The sequence below is a fragment of the Schistocerca americana genome, chromosome 1 (assembly GCF_021461395.2).
Source record: "Schistocerca americana isolate TAMUIC-IGC-003095 chromosome 1, iqSchAmer2.1, whole genome shotgun sequence".
NCBI classification, from domain to species: Eukaryota; Metazoa; Arthropoda; class Insecta; order Orthoptera; family Acrididae; genus Schistocerca; species Schistocerca americana.
This window is the reverse complement of record NC_060119.1, coordinates 914129856-914147265: the sequence shown is the minus strand read 5'-3', so window position 1 is coordinate 914147265 and position 17410 is coordinate 914129856. Positions and strand designations below refer to the sequence as shown.

Sequence of the window (17410 nt, the reverse complement as noted above, 5' to 3'; positions counted from 1 at the left end):
TCTGCTTTGTTCTAAGGCTAACTTTGAGCAAGAATATGATTCTCTTATCGCAGAAATCTGTGTGAAAATCAATGAAAAAAGTCATGATGGCTTCAGACAAAACTTAAAATGTGGGCAATATTGTAACACAGAATTAATTGTTAGTGATGGGAAACCATTGTGTGGAGAGCATAGGACTTCGTTTGTGACCAACTAAAATGAACATAAAAAGTGGGAAAACATTAAGTGCTGTAACATCAATATGTGGTTTTACTGTATATGGTATTTTAAGCAATTTATTTAATCATTCAACCTGGATATAACCTCATTAAGTGCTGAAAGTATTTGTCACCTGATATAGCTCTGTAGATCATACTTGGATACGGGTCATGGGGAAGTCAGTCAGTGTACTACATTCAAACATTCTGTCATTGGCATTTGTTCTTTGTGGCCACAATATTACTTGTATCTTACATTATCACATAATTGGCAATGAGTGGGGTCATTTCCATATGCTAAGTCTATTAGGTTGTTCCATCAGTTCTCATGTCCATGGAGGCAATGCTCAAATCTCTCCTCAAGTAACAGCAGGCTCTTACAGTTGCCATCACAAACTAGTCAGCCACACTGACTATGCAGGCTCCCACACTGTCAGCATATCTGCTGTCATTCCCCCCTTACAATGATGTGGCTGAAGACTGGGAAGCTTATGAGAAGCAACTTCAACAATACTTCCTCACTTTTGGTGTCACTGATGCTAAGATGCATTTGGCTTTTTTCTATCTTTGATTCCCCTCTCAGGTTTAGCAGTTGTTGTGCCAGTTAGATCTTCTCCAGGAACCAGTGTCACCTTTGTTTTAGTGAAATGTGTAGGTTGTTGTCTAATTATCACTGTAAATACATGCATATCACTGCAGCATGTGTTGAGTTCTATCAGTGTTGTAAACAGCCATTTCGGTCATACTGATCTTGGGTGGTCAAGCTCCTTGGCCTTGGTTGCAAATGCAGATTTGTCACTGATGCCCATCATGATCCCAGTGCTGATTCTAAGGTCTGCGATGCCATCATTTGGTTGGTACCTGACAAAGAGGTGTGTCAACACTCACTACAATGCAAAAATCTGCCTTTGGGTGAAATGTTAAATATTTCCCAATCCTTATATGTGTTTCATGCTGCTGATGTTCAAAGTGAGGCTTGATGTGATACTGCTGCAGTGGCTCCTGTTCCTGGTCATTGGATATCATTTAGTACTCAGGGGGAGGATGATGCGGCGGTAGTACAAATGTGGCTTCCTTGGCACACTGGGCAGTGACGTGCCAAACAACAACAGCAACCATAACAATCTCAGCAGTGGCAGCACTCAGCACTCTCACACTGTCTCGTGCAACATGACAGGGCCACATGCCCTAAGCTCTGGGCAACCTGCAACAACTACAAGAAAAAAAGGACATATACCATCTGTCTGTTGTTACCAGCCTTCTCCTGCAGGTATGGACGTGGACATTAATTGTGTGTCTCCAGTTCTTATGCATACTATCAAACTGTTTATTGAGGTGTGAGTGATGGACAAAGTGCTCCGGCTACAAGTGGACCTAGGTGCAGCTGTTACATTGCTGAACTTACAAATTTATGTTGATCTCTGACGTTGTCTCCTGTTACTCAATGGTCGGTGAATTACAACAAGCAACATATTCCAATTATGGGGTAATTTACGGTTCCCATTATGTATAGATCAGTGGTTAGTTTCTTGACTTCTTTGGTAGTGGATTGTGGGGTAGCGGGTTAAATAAGACGATTGTTTGTTCACTGTCTTTCTCACACGAGCCTGGCAACTAATTTTGTGGTCAGCCAGAAAGCAACGGAAAACATACTAACCTTAGTTTCCAGTCTGCACATTCACATTCTGTTCCAACCCACTGAAAGAAATGTTTCTATTCTCCTGCTACTTAGCGGGATCAGGATTATGTTTTTAAATGAAAGTATAAAGTTCTAGTTCGTACATATATTGAGTAAAGTCTCTCATGTACAACACTTTAAAATTCACTATGTTTAATTGACTGTATATATTTCTATCATAAATACCATAACTAGCAGTTCAGAGATGACCTCTATGGTATGTTCCTACCAGATTGTCTTTTGCCCTGACTTATAATACTCAAATGAATGTTTGAAATAAATGCGCACCATAAAAGTGGAAATAATAGTCGCCACTTGCCAAGCAGATTTGTAATTATCACAGATGGCACTTTAATGAATCCTAAGTGATCCAGGATGGTACACAGTCCTTGCGGGTTCTCTATCCGTTTTTACCGCAAATTTGTGATTTGTCACATTCCGACATCATCCGAGGCAGAGCGTGATCCAACATATAAGAGATGTGGATCTTACAGTGGCTGAGTGCAAAGTTAATCTCTCACCTGCCTCTTGAGCTGTATTTATATATGTGCTGCAGCAGACGGCCGAGAGAACATCTGCTGTTATCTGCCTTTTGTGCACAGCAGCAGCCTGTGAACAACCACTTTGTCGGACATGTAAGCTTTAAGAACAAAGTTATGAATTAATTCAGTATCCTCTTAATTTTTACATGTATTTAAGTAAGTTGTTTGGAAGCACAGAAAAAGTTTCAGCTCACTTGAATAAAAACTTTGCCTTCTAGAATTTTTATAATGGAACTAATGGGAGATCGTTACCTCTGAATCATACCTTTACTAGAACTTGTATTGAATGTTATTGTTATTAAAGTTCTAAAATTTGGTATAGCTCTATTGTTTAGTAAGTTTTATCATTTGCTGTAACCAAAATTCTCTACTATTAAAATAACAGGTACTTAATCTACTACAAGTGGGTATATTTTAGTTACAAAACTGGTTTTCACTTAATTACTCAAAAACTGTAAGAGATAGCTTAATGTGGTCTCTTAGTTACGATTTTTAGGGTGAACTGAAGCATAAAACAAATTTTTACGTTTGTAAGTCCAGTTTTTAGTGCCTTCCATTTTTCTTAAAAACGTGGATTATGATTGTAATTTTCATTCTTTAGCTTTGAAACTTGCACCAATTATTTATGAGCTCCATAGGCACACTCTGACCAAATTCTGGCTTTCTAGCTTTATTATTTAGTGAAGATGCATTAAGGTGAAGTGGCACTTCTAACAGTGAACTGGGGTAAGTCCCAGCACACTCGCTCGCCTTTATATCTCACACATGATACAGCGCTTGTTTTGTTTCAGGATGATACTGACACCGACAGTTCATCTGGTATGGATGCTTTCAGTGCTTTTGGTTTTCCTGTTGCAGATGCAGTGCACTTTTTTCTGACCAGGTCTCCTTACCAGCAGTTATATTCTTTACATTCTGAGTTCTCTTATATTTTTTTTTGGATGGGTTAGGTCATGCCACTAATTTTATGGCCCACATTACCCTGAAACCTATGCCACGGCCATGTTTCTTCTGTGCATGCCCTATTCTGGTGGCCATGCATGATCAAGTGATATCTAAGTTGGACAGACTGGGGTCATGGCAGTCATCCAGCCTATTATCTCAAGTGAGTGGTCTACCCACCTCATGATTGTTAAAAAACTGAATAGACAGCGTTAGCTCTGTTGTGACTTTAAAGTGTTTGTTAATGCTCAATCTACCCTTACCCTTTCCCCATTAAGACAAGTTATTGGCCAATTTTTTTCTAAAATGATTTATCTGAAGTCTATTTTCGTGTTACATTGGATGAGAATCCAGAATGGCTCCTTGTGATTAACATGCCGTTCAGGTTGTACCAATACTGGCACCTCCCGATTGATGTGGCTACAGCCCCAGCAATTTTCAGCATTTTCTGGAACAGATGAAGTGCCCTTTTCAGGGTGCAGTAACTATCTCAATGACATTTTCATGAAGGGTGCATTCATGGATGATTGCCAAGTCCCACTTTCTTTGGCTGTCATTTGTGTATTTGGGGTTTGCCACCTTTGCATCATCATATTGCAGCTGCCACAGCTGTGCCTCACCGTACAAATGTCAAAGAACTCCAAGCATTTCTAGGGAAAATTGCCTACTATCACAAATTCATTCTGGCTGTGGCCATCTTGGTCCATCCTCCACAAGGACATTAATTTTCAGTGAACACTAGCACGTGGGTATGCATTCACACTTTTGAAATCTAAATTACATTCTGCTCCTTGTGTGGCTATCTTCCATTCTGCCCACCACCTGGTCTTGCCTAAAGATGCCTCCAGTTAGTGCTGGGGCCATTCTTGCACATCTCTAGGAGGAATGTTCCAAGTGTTTCATAGCTTATGGATAAAAGAATGCATAACTCTACTCAGCAGCACTATTCTCAATTGGAAAAGGCAGTGCATGCAGCTGTGTACACCCTCAAAAGTTTCATGTATTCTTGTATGGGTCTAAGTCCCATCTTCTCATTACATACCACAAGCCTTTGGTTTCACTGTTTAATCCTTCTGCCTCATTGCCCAACAAGACATCGTCTCCATTGTTGGGCCTTGTTTCTGTCTGGCTACAGCTATGAAATATGTTTTTGGTCTACTGCACAGCTTACCAATGCTGTTGTACTGTCCCAGCTTCTGATGTGGCTGGATCCTACTTTTGGTCAGGATGACCTCCTTTGTTTTCACTTAGATGTTGAGGTGCAATGTACAATGAAATGGCTTCCTATTACAGGCTCTTGGATTACAGCTCCTGTTGCTGCTGATCTAGTTTTGTACCAAGTTGTTCTCACCTGTTCAGCATGGTTGGCTGGGCAGGATTCTGGTCAGGGCTTCTGATTCTTTACATAACTATTTTGCACTCCATCACTACCTTTCAGTGTTTGAGGGTATTGTTCTCTTAACTGCAGGTGGGCTGTCACCCAGCATTGTGATCCCAGGCATGCCTTGACAGGATGTGCTTCAACTCTTACATCAGGGACACTGGGGGGTCTTGTGTACCAAGTCATTGGCATGGTTTTTGGCCCAGCATCAATGGTGACATTAAGTACCTTGTCACAGCTGCTGTCAGTATGCTAAACAACAGGCAACACCCTGTGCATTATTCTCTACATGGTCTGCACTGAAATATCTGTGGGAATGCGTCCATGTTGATTTTGTGGGACATTTCCATACTTCTTATTGGTTGTTGTTGGTTCTCAGCACCCTCTCTAAATTTCCATATTTGTGAGTTGGCCTCTGACACTAGCTGTGGCTATGGTTCCACACTTTTCTGTATTGAAGGATTGCCGTATACACTTGTGACAGATAGTGGTCCGCAATTTGTGCCTCTGATCTTCTACAATTTCTGCACCCGTAAGACATTTGCCACATGACTGCTCCTCCTATCCATCTTCAAGCTAATGTTGAAGTGGAACATCTCATCTGCATGTTCAAGGTTCCATTGGAGAAGTACATCATGGACTCTTCCACCGACAATGCCTTAATGCGTTTCTTGAGTTCCTACGGATTTACACCAGTGGGAGATGGAAGTCAGCTGGGATGTTCTGTGGTCACCAACCCCACACCCTCCTCCTCCTGCTCATGCTGTCTATCAACGCGGTCCTCATTGTTTTTCGCTCCAAGCCCCATGGTCTGGGCATGAGGGTTTGGCTTCCTACGAAGTGGATTTCTGCCATGGTCCATGGCTTCCCCAGCTGCCACTTCTGTATGGTGTACCCCAGTGACAGACGGGTGGTGTACCATCATTATCAGCTGTCTCTTCATGCCACAGTGAGGTCCACAGACATGCTACTGCCATCTCCACCTCCTCCCTCACCATCTGTCCAGGTCTTGCAAGATGCCTTTGCTGCGGGGCAAACCTGCCCTTCTTGTAGGTGTCACAGCCTCCTGCCCTCCTCTGCGGTCTGGTTTCTTGACACTTGCTGCCAGCCCTTCCTTTGAGGCTCTGTTGACATTTGCACTTCCAATGGCTGGCACTGTTGCAGCCCTTAACACTGACATCCCTAAAGCCTCTGCTCGAGCATCTGGGGATGTTCAGTGGGGTGGGGGTGGGGGTGGGGGGTGGGGTGAGGGGTGGGGGGTGGTCACTGTGTGTGTCCAAGGCTGTGCTATCTCCAGCCCACTCACCAGATTCTGCCCAGAATCTTCCTACTGCCATCATCACCTGTGCCACCTACCATAGATGCCATGGATGTGTCAACAGTCATCCCGATGCCCACATTGGAGGAACAGCCTTTCCCCAAGGGACAAGGGATGCTACAACCCTATAATTCATACTTGGATACACACCACAGATATGGCTGCCAGCACTCTATATTCAAAGGTTCTGCTATTGGCATCTGTGTAGGCCTGCCACCAGAGGCTCCAACAACTCGTGCATATGGCGCAGCAACTGCTATGCCATCTCCTGGAGCTCTTCCCTATTTAAGGACAGTGTTGCAGGTGCTTGTCCCCAGATGTGTTCTACTGTTCACTGTACTGTTTCATTGTTTGTGTGTATTGTATGTGGATTAATAACTCTTGATGTTTGTGAGCACACTGTTACTTGCGTCTTAATTTACAGCAGCATGAATATAAAGATGCTTTGTATGGTGAGAGGCTTGATAATTAAATTACTACTTCCTGTGTGTATGTATAGTTTGCATAATGTGCCTGTGAGAGTTACCTGATAGACTGTTAACATCAGCTGGCCGGAGTGGCCGAGCGGTTCTAGGCACTACAGTCTGGAGCCGCGCGACCCTACGGTCGCGGGTTCGAATCCTGCCTCAGGCATGGATGTGTGTGATGTCCTTAGGTTAGTTAGGTTTAAGTAGTTCTAAGTTCTAGGGGACTGATGACCTCAGCAGTTACGTCCCATAGTGCTCAGAGCCATCTGAACCATTGTTAACATCGTCATCTTCATCTTCTCTTCAGGCATTAGGCAGGAATTGCCTGTTACGGTACCCATCTCTGTCGGTCTCTTCTCCAATGACACTTATAATTTCTTGCCTTTAAGGGAAGTCTCTCACTCTCCATTCTTTGTAGACATTCATTCCATTTGCATCTGTAATCTCAAATTTTATCAATGAGGCTTAAGATTTGCAGTTCATCTCTAATACCTTGATTTCTTAGCCTGTTTTCTCCTGTGCAACCTTTAACACCTCTAAGGAATTTCATTTCTTGTGCCTGAATCAGACTTTCTTGCTTCTGGGTAATCATCCAACTCTAACTTCCATAGAGCAGTGTGGGAATTGCAACAGTTTTGTTAAATTTAATTTGAGTGTCTTTCCTGGTTTTGTTTTTTAGGTTTCTGTGAATTGTTTTGCATACCTGGCTGAATTTACTAAGCTTAATTTCAATATCTATGATGTAGACATAAGTCGTTCCACATCTGAGGTAATTGAAATGGTTTACTTACTCTAAAATCTTCTGATCTATCACTATTTTGGTTCTGATTGGTTCCTTCCCCATGAAGGTCATTGTCTTAGTGTCTTCTTTTGAAATTTCCATGTTAAATTTTGCACTTATTTGTTCTAGCAAGTAGATTCAGGTCATCTTCCTTGTCTGATAGGATCACTGCATCATCAACATATAGTAAATTATTTAAAAGACTACTCCTGTCTAGGTAGATGCCTTTCTGAAATTCTGATTTCCATATATGTATTATTTCATTAATGTAGATGTTGAACGAAGTTGGAGAGATGCAGTAGCCTTGTCGTACCCCTTTGTTAGTTGGTATCTCATTAGTTGTTTTACCATTGAGATCTTGAGTGATATTTGTGTCTTGATATAAACTTTTTATCACATTTAGTACATGCTTTGTATATCCGCGATTCATCATTATTTCCCAAAGTACTGTCTATTGACATTGTTAAAAGCTTTTTTTAAAGTCAATAAAAGCAATGTGTGTTTCTTTATTATTCTCTCTCTGTTTTTCTATTATTTGCTGTAGAATAAAAACTGCATCTATTGTGGAGCATCCTTTCCTAAAACCCATTTGTTCCTCATGCAGAACTGCCTCTGCTATGTTTTTAAGTCTTGTATTTATAATCTCAGCATACACCTTGTACAATGAGTCCAATAAACTTATTCCTCTGTAATTACTGCATAGGCTTATATCTCCTTTTTTAAAAATTGATATCACTCTAGCTGTTTTCCAGTCTTTGCGAATACTCTTCTTCTTCCAACATTTGTTGAAGAGATGTAGCAGTCGGTGTAGCACCATTCCTGTCTTGGGAGTATGTGGGTGGCAGCCACATTGGCCCTTAGCTTAGTATGACATTACTTCCACTTACTTGTGTCAGGCTTATTCTGTTTTCTTCACTATCAGCCTCCCTTGGCCAACTCTTACCCTTTCAACCCCAGTGGTATTAGGTTTCGAGGCCTGAGGGTGTTGTTCATTTCTCTTTTCTATTCTCCAACAATCAAAGGCTGACAAAGGGCCTCGGAGTCTGCTCAGGCTGCCGATACCTCTTTGCAGAAACAAAACTCTGGGAAATGCCCACTGAAATTTGAGAAATCAAAAAGACCTCAAGGATTTCGATGCAGCTCTGCCAACAGACCCTACTCACACATCCGAGAAGGCATGAGTCATGAGATCCCTAGGCAATGTATGACACATAATGGATACAGACTACAAAGCCAATGGAAGATGATGAAAGGTGAACTTATTTCTGGCACCTTTAAATAACCAGAACATATCGGCTAAGGGAGATAACCCCGAAGGAAAATCCTGGTCCTCCTAGAAGTGGGTTGAGCAGATGGCTGGTAACCAACTCTCAGAAAACACAGACTACTCCCAGTATCCAAACGAGACTCGGAGACAGGACGGTATCAAAGGTAAATGATAAGGCCATGAAAAAGGACTGTTAACATATTGTTACATAATGTCTCATCCTTCATTCAATATAAATGGGATAGAATATAATGCAACCCCATGGCCCATGATACGGACTTGTAACTGTGTGGAGCATCTGAATCAGAGGCTCTGACTGTATTTTAGTTGTAAATTGTCATAGCTGTTTTGGGAAAGAACTTGAGCTCCAAGTGCTTATAAAAAACACTTAAGTTGAAACTGTTATAGCTACTGAAAGCTGGCTAAAGCCAGCTGAAATTTTTGCAAAGGTCCCAATGGAGTTCAGAAAAAACAGATTCATTACCATCTTTGGAGGCATATTTATTGGTATTAGGAGTAGTTTACCTTGTAATGAAATTGAAGAGGATAATTCCTGTGAGTTAGGGTGGGTTAGAGGTTACAGCTGACAATCAGAATAAATTAATAATTGGTTCGTTTTATCAATCCCCCAATTCGGGCCATACAGTTGCTGAATGTTTCAAAGAAAACTTCAGTCTCATTTCAAATAGATATCCCACTCATAAAATTACAGTTGGCAGTGACTTCAATCCATCCTTGATATGTTGGTGAAAATATATGTTTAAAATTGGTGGTGGTGTAAAATGCTGTCTGAAATCATACTGAATGTTTTCTCCAAAGATTATTTTGAGCACTTAGTTCAGCAGCCCACTCAAAGTGTGAATGGTTTTTGAAAACATACCTGACCTCTTAGCAACAGATAATCCTGAGCAAATACATCTACATCTACATCTACATTTATACTCCGCAAGCCACCCAATGGTGTGTGGCGGAGGGCACTTTACATGCCACTGTCATTACCTCCCTTTCCTGTTCCAGTCGCGTATGGTTCGCGGGAAGAACGACTGTCTGAAAGCCTCCGTGCGCGCTCTAATCTCTCTAATTTTACATTCGTGATCTTCTCAGGAGGTATAAGTAGGGGGAAGCAATATATTCGATACCTCATCCAGAAACGCACCCTCTCGAAACCTGGCGAGCAATCTACACCGCGATGCAGAGCGCCTCTCTTGCAGAGTCTGCCACTTGAGTTTATTAAACATCTCCGTAACGCTATCACGGTTACCAAATAACCCTGTGACGAAATGCGCCGCTCTTCTTTGGATCTTCTCTATCTCCTCTGTCAAACCGATCTGGTACGGATCCCACACTGATGAGCAATACTCAAGTATAGGTCGAACGAGTGTTTTGTAAGCCACCTCCTTTGTTGATGGACTACATTTTCTAAGCACTCTCCCAATGAATCTCAACCTGGTACCCGCCTTACCAACAATTAATTTTATATGATCATTCCACTTCAAATCGTTCCGCATGCATACTCCCAGATATTTTACAGAAGTAACTGCTACCAGTGTTTGTTCCGCTATCATATAATCATACAATAAAGGACCCTTCTTTCTATGTATTCACAATACATTACATTTGTCTATGTTAAGGGACAGTTGCCACTCCATGCACCAAGTGCCTATCCGCTGCAGATCTTCCTGCATTTTGCTACAATTTTCTAATGCTGCAACTTCTCTGTATACTACAGCATCATCCGCGAAAAGCAAATAAATTAATATGAAATGGTTCTGGTCTGCCATGGTACACAAAACAGGCCAGAACACTGTTGCAGAAGCATGCCAAATTCAAAAGAAAGCAATATCCCCAAGGTTGTCAATGTTTTGCTCAAGCTCAAAATTTAGTGCACAATTCAATATGAGATGCTTTTAATAGTTTCCACAATGAAGCTCCATCTGAAAATCTGGCAAAGAATCCAAAGAGATTCTGGTTTTATGTGAAGTACACCAAAGGGAAGACACAATCAATACCATCACTGCGCAGTAGCAATGGTAATGTTACCGATGACAGTGCCACTTAAGTGGTGTTACTAAACACTGTTGTTTGAAATTTCCTCACCAAATAAAATGAAGTAAATACTCCAGAATTTGAATCAAGATTGGCAGTCAATGTGAGTAACTTCAGAGTTGATGTCCCCAGTGTAACAAAGCAGCTTAAATCTCTTAATAAAGGCAAATCCTCTCATCCAGATTGTATACCAACTAGGTTCCTTTCAGTATATGCTGACACAGTTGTTCCATACTTAGCAACCATGTACAATAGCCTTCTTGATGAAAGATCCTTATCTAAAGATTGGTAAGTTGCATAGATCACACCAGGAGTCCATAAAGGAAATAGGAGTAATCTGCTTAATTACAGACTCATATTACTTACATTGATTTGCGGTTGGATTTTGGAGCATATACTGTGTTCAGACATCGTAAATTGCCTCAAAGAAAATGATCTATTGACAAATAGCACAGATTAAGAAAATTTCATTTTTGTTAAACCCAACTAGCCTTTTATTCACATGAAGTAAAGTGTGCTATCAACAGGGGATCTCAAATGTATTCCATATTTCTAGATTTGCAGAGGGCTTTTAGCATCATCCTTCACCAGCATCTTCTAATCAAATTGTGTGTCAACAAAGTATTGTCTCAGCTGGATAATTGGGTGTGTGATTTCCTGACAGAAATATCACAGTTCCTACTAATTGGTGGAAAGACATTGAATAAAACAGAAGTGATACTTGGCATTCCCCAAAGAAGTGTTATAGGCCCTCTGCTGTTCCTAATCAATGTAAATGATTGAGAAGACAATCTGAGCAGCCCTCTTAGATTTTTTGCACATGATGCTGTCATTCACCGTTTAGTAAAGTCATCAGAAGATTGAAACCAGTTACAAAATGCTTTAGAACTTTAGATGAGATGTCTGGCAATTGACTCTAAACAATGTATAGTGTGATGTCATCCACCTGAGTACTAAAAGTAATCTGTTAAATGTTGATTACACAATAAATCGCGCAAGTATAAAAGGTGTTAATTCAACAAAATACTTATAATATAATTGGATATAATAGAGGGAAACATTCCACGTGGGAAAAATATATCTAAAAACAAAGATGATGTGACTTACTAAACGAAAGCGCTGGCAGGCCTATCGACCTGCCAGCGCTTTCGTTTGGTGAGTCACATCATCTTTGTTTTTATTTATAATATAATTGGATGGATAAAAAAATCTGCTCACTACGTGGTGGCAGGGGAACACACATATATCGAAAGGGAAATCTGCAAGCTTTTGGAGCCAGTGTCTCCTTTTTCTGGCAGAAAGGTTGAAGGGGAAGGAAGTGTGGTGATGAAAAACAGCTGATGAGGTGTAGGAAATGGGGATGGTTCAGAAAAGTCACCCAGAACCCTGGGTCAGGGGGCCCATTCCCACCATTCTTTTTGCTTGTCACCATTGATGCCACCTCCCTTTGTTTTATCGTCACCCATTTACATGATCTGTCTGCTGAGGAACATTTCCTGTGTCAACACCCAGCTGATTCCACCCCTGTGATGTCCTTCTTGCTCACTTCAATCAACTATATACTTATCAACAACTACTTCACCTTTGAGGAACAGAAGCACAAAGAGATCAGGGTCATGGCCATGGGAAACAGGGTGGCTCCTTCCTATGCCAACCCTTTCATGGGTCACTTGGATGTGGCTTCCCTGGGATCCATAAGCCTTCAGCCTCTGGTTTGGTTTAGATAGATTGATGACATATTTGCCATATAGACTCATGGTGAGGCTGACCTGGTAAAATTTTTGGAATCTATAAATATACTCTCCCAGTTAAATCTTCCCCCCCATGAACCATGGACCTTGCCGTTGGTGGGGAGGCTTGCATGCCTCAGCGATATAGATAGCCGTACCGTAGGTGCAACCACAACGGAGGGGTATCTGTTGAGAGGCCAGACAAACGTGTGGTTCCTGAAGAGGGGCAGCAGCCTTTTCAGTAGTTGCAAGGGCAACAGTCTGGATGATTGACTGATCTGGCCTTGTAACAATAACCAAAACGGCCTTGCTGTGCTGGTACTGCGAACGGCTGAAAGCAAGGGGAAACTACAGCCATAATTTTTCCCGAGGGCATGCAGCTTTACTGTATGATTAAATGATGATGGCGTCCTCTTGGGTAAAATATTCCGGAGGTAAAATAGTCCCCCATTTGGATCTCCGGGCGGGGACTACTCAAGAGGATGTCGTTATCAGGAGAAAGAAAACTGGCGTTCTACGGATCGGAGCGTGGAATGTCAGATCCCTTAATCAGGCAGGTAGGTTAGAAAATTTAAAAAGGGAAATGGATAGGTTGAAGTTAGATATAGTGGGAATTAGTGAAGTTCGGTGGCAGGAGGAACAAGACATCTGGTCAGGTGACTACAGGGCTATAAACACAAAATCAAATAGGGGTAATGCAGGAGTAGGTTTAATAATGAATAGGAAAATAGGAATGCAGGTAAGCTACTACAAACAGCATAGTGAACGCATTATTGTGGCCAAGATAGATACGAAGCCCACACCTACTACAGTAGTACAAGTTTATATGCCAACTAGCTCTGCAGATGACGAAGAAATTGAAGAAATGTATGATGAAATAAAAGAAATTATTCAGATTGTGAAGGGAGACGAAAATTTAATAGTGATGGGTGACTGGAATTCGAGTGTAGGAAAAGGGAGAGAAGGAAACATAGTAGGTGAATATGGATTGGGGGACAGAAATGAAAGAGGAAGCCGCCTTGTAGAATTTTGCACAGAGCACAACATAATCATAACTAACACTTGGTTTAAGAATCATGAAAGAAGGTTGTATACATGGAAGGACCCTGGAGATACTAAAAGGTATCAGATAGATTATATAATGGTAAGACAGAGATTTAGGAACCAGGTTTGAAATTGTAAGACATTTCCAGGGGCAGATGTGGACTCTGACCACAATCTATTGGTTATGACCTGTAGATTAAAACTGAAGAAACTGCAAAAAGGTGGGAATTTAAGGAGATGGGACCTGGATAAACTAAAAGAACCAGAGGTTGTACAGAGATTCAGGGAGAGCATAAGGGAGCAATTGACAGGAATGGGGGAAAGAAATACAGTAGAAGAAGAATGGGTAGCTTTGAGGGATGAAGTAGTGAAGGCAGCAGAGGATCAAGTAGGTAAAAAGACGAGGGCTAGTAGAAATCCTTGGGTAACAGAAGAAATACTGAATTTAATTGATGAAAGGAGAAAATATAAAAATGCAGTAAGTGAAACAGGCAAAAAGGAATACAAACGTCTCAAAAATGAGATCGACAGGAAGTGCAAAATGGCTAAGCAGGGATGGCTAGAGGACAAATGTAAGGATGTAGAGGCCTATCTCACTAGGGGTAAGATAGATACCGCCTACAGGAAAATTAAAGAGACCTTTGGAGATAAGAGAATGACTTGTATGAATATCAAGAGCTCAGATGGAAACCCAGTTCTAAGCAAATTGGAACTACTGACGGCCTTGGGAGAGCCAGTCCTGACAAAACTCTACCATCTGGTGAGCAAGATGTATGAAACAGGCGAAATACCCTCAGACTTCAAGAAGAATATAATAATTCCAATCCCAAAGAAAGCAGGTGTTGACAGATGTGAAAATTGCCGAACTATCAGCTTAATAAGTCACAGCTGCAAAATACTAACACGAATTCTTTACAGACGAATGGAAAAACTAGTACAAGCCAACCTCGGGGAAGATCAGTTTGGATTCCGTAGAAACACTGGAACACGTGAGGCAATACTGACCTTACGACTTATCTTAGAAGAAAGATTAAGGAAAAGCAAACCTACGTTTCTAGCATTTGTAGACTTAGAGAAAGCTTTTGACAATGTTGACTGGAATACTCTCTTTCAAATTCTAAAGGTGGCAGGGGTAAAATACAGGGAGCGAAAGGCTATTTACAATTTGTACAGAAACCAGATGGCAGTTATAAGAGTCGAGGGACATGAAAGGGAAGCAGTGGTTGAGAAGGGAGTAAGACAGGGTTGTAGCCTCTCCCCGATGTTGTTCAATCTGTATATTGAGCAAGCAGTAAAGGAAACAAAAGAAAAATTCGGAGTAGGTATTAAAATTCATGGAGAAGAAATAAAAACTTTGAGGTTCGCCGATGACATTGTAATTCTGTCAGAGACAGCAAAGGACTTGGAAGAGCAGTTGAATGGAATGGACAGTGTCTTGAAAGGAGGATATAAGATGAACATCAACAAAAGCAAAACAAGGATAATGGAGTGTACTCTAATTAAGTCGGGTGATGCTGAGGGAATTAGATTAGGAAATGAGGCACTTAAAATAGTAAAGGAGTTTTGCTATTTGGGGAGCAAAATAACTGATGATGGTTGAAGTAGAGAGGATATAAAATGTAGGCTGCCAATGGCAAGGAAAGCGTTTCTGAAGAAGAGAAATTTGTTAACATCCAGTATTGATTTAAGTGTCAGGAAGTCATTTCTGAAAGTATTCGTATGGAGTGTAGCCATGTATGGAAGTGAAACATGGACGATAAATAGTTTGGACAAGAAGAGAATAGAAGCTTTCGAAATGTGGTGCTACAGAAGAATGCTGAAGATTAGATGGGTAGATCACATAACTAATGAGGAAGTATTGAATAGGATTGGGGAGAAGAGAAGTTTGTGGCACAACTTGACCAGAAGAAGGGATCAGTTGGTAGGACATGTTCTGAGGCATCAAGGGATCACCAATTTAGTATTGGAGGGCAGCGTGGAGGGTAAAAATCGTAGAGGGAGACTAAGAGATGAATACACTAAGCAGATTCAGAAGGATGTAGGTTGCAGTAGGTACTGGGAGATGAAAAAGCTTGCACGGGATAGAGTAGCATGGAGAGCTGCATCAAACCAGTCTCAGGACTGAAGACCACAACAACAACAACAACAGTTAAATCTTATGTGGTTCTATTCCAAATCCTATGCCACTTTCTTTGATATTGACCTCTTCCTTGCCAAGGGTCAGCTGCATGCTTCAGTTCACAGTACACATACTAACAGACAATAGTGTTTTCATTTTGACAGTGCCATTCTATCCATGTCAAACTTTACCTCCCATAGAGCCTTGGCATTCAAAGGAAACATATTTGTTCAGATGCAGACCCTTTACAGCAATATATCAGCATTCTCGCCTCAGCCTTCACTGGATGTAAGTACCCCACTTAATTATGAATCACAGAGTGGTCATATAGATATAGTTGTAGTTTTATAACCTTCTAAATGCTGATTTGATGAATCATTTAATACTTTTTATTTATTTATTTATTTATTTATCCATCTTTAAGCATTTACATGCAATCAATGTATTGAAACACATGTATGCTTTTAAGCATAATAGCATATTATCTTCACCCTCAAATACGCACAAATCTCTTAACATTTTATTATTATCATGGTGTACGCCATTTTTAAACAATTTCTTCAAATTCAACACAAGTAACCTTGTTGATTCACATCTGCTGATGGTCTCAGGCACTTACGTAACATCCTATCTGTGTATATACACTCCTGGAAATGGAAAAAAGAACACATTGACACCGGTGTGTCAGACCCACCATACTTGCTCCGGACACTGCGAGAGGGCTGTACAAGCAATGATCACATGCACGGCACAGCGGACACACCAGGAACCGCGGTGTTGGCCGTCGAACGGCGCTAGCTGTGCAGCATTTGTGCACCGCCGCCATCAGTGTCAGCCAGTTTGCCGTGGCATACGGAGCTCCATCGCAGTCTTTAACACTGGTAGCATGCTGCGACAGCGTGGACGTGAACCATATGCGCAGTTGACGGACTTTGACCGAGGGCGTATAGTGGGCATGCGGGAGGCCGGGTGGACGTACCGCCGAATTGCTCAACACGTGGCGCGTGAGGTCTCCACAGTACATCGATGTTGTCGCCAGTGGTCGGCGGAAGGTGCACGTGCCCGTCGACCTGGGACCGGACCGCAGCGACGCACGGATGCACGCCAAGACCGTAGGATCCTACGCAGTGCCGTAGGGGACTGCACCGCCACTTCCCAGCAAATTAGGGACACTGTTGCTCCTGGGGTATCGGCGAGGACCATTCGCAACCGTCTCCATGAAGCTGGGCTACGGTCCCGCACACTGTTAGGCCGTCTTCCGCTCACACCCCAACATCGTGCAGCCCGCCTCCAGTGGTGTCGCGACAGGCGTGAATGGAGGGACGAATGGAGACGTGTCGTCTTCAGCGATGAGAGTCGCTTCTGCCTTGGTGCCAATGATGGTCGTATGCGTGTTTGGCGCCGTGCAGGTGAGTGCCACAATCAGGACTGCATACGACCGAGGCACACGGGGCCAACACCCGGCATCATGGTGTGGGGAGCAATCTCCTACACTGGCCGTACACCACTGGTGATCGTCGAGGGGACACTGAATAGTGCATGGTACATCCAAACCGTCATCGAACCCATCGTTCTACCATTCCTAGACCGGCAAGGGAACTTGCTGTTCCAACAGGACAATGCACGTCCGCATGTATCCCGTGCCACCCAACGTGCTCTAGAAAGTGTAAGTCAACTACCCTGGCCAGCAAGATCCCCGGATCTGTCCCCCATTGAGCATGTTTGGGACTGGATGAAGCGTCGTCTCACGCGGTCTGCACGTCCAGCACGAACGCTGGTCCAACTGAGGCGCCAGGTGGAAATGGCATGGCAAGCCGTTCCACAGGACTACATCCAGCATCTCTACGATCGTCTCCATGGGAGAATAGCAGCCTGCATTGCTGCGAAAGGTGGATATA

General features: G+C 42.3%; 1 protein-coding gene across 3 annotated transcripts in view; it reads left to right on the top strand.

Moving 5' to 3' along the window:
* Positions 1–17410, top strand: part of LOC124615258 (serine protease svh-1-like) — a 451576-nt gene that overhangs the window by 247099 nt on the left and 187067 nt on the right. The gene's annotated exons all lie outside the window — the stretch shown is intronic.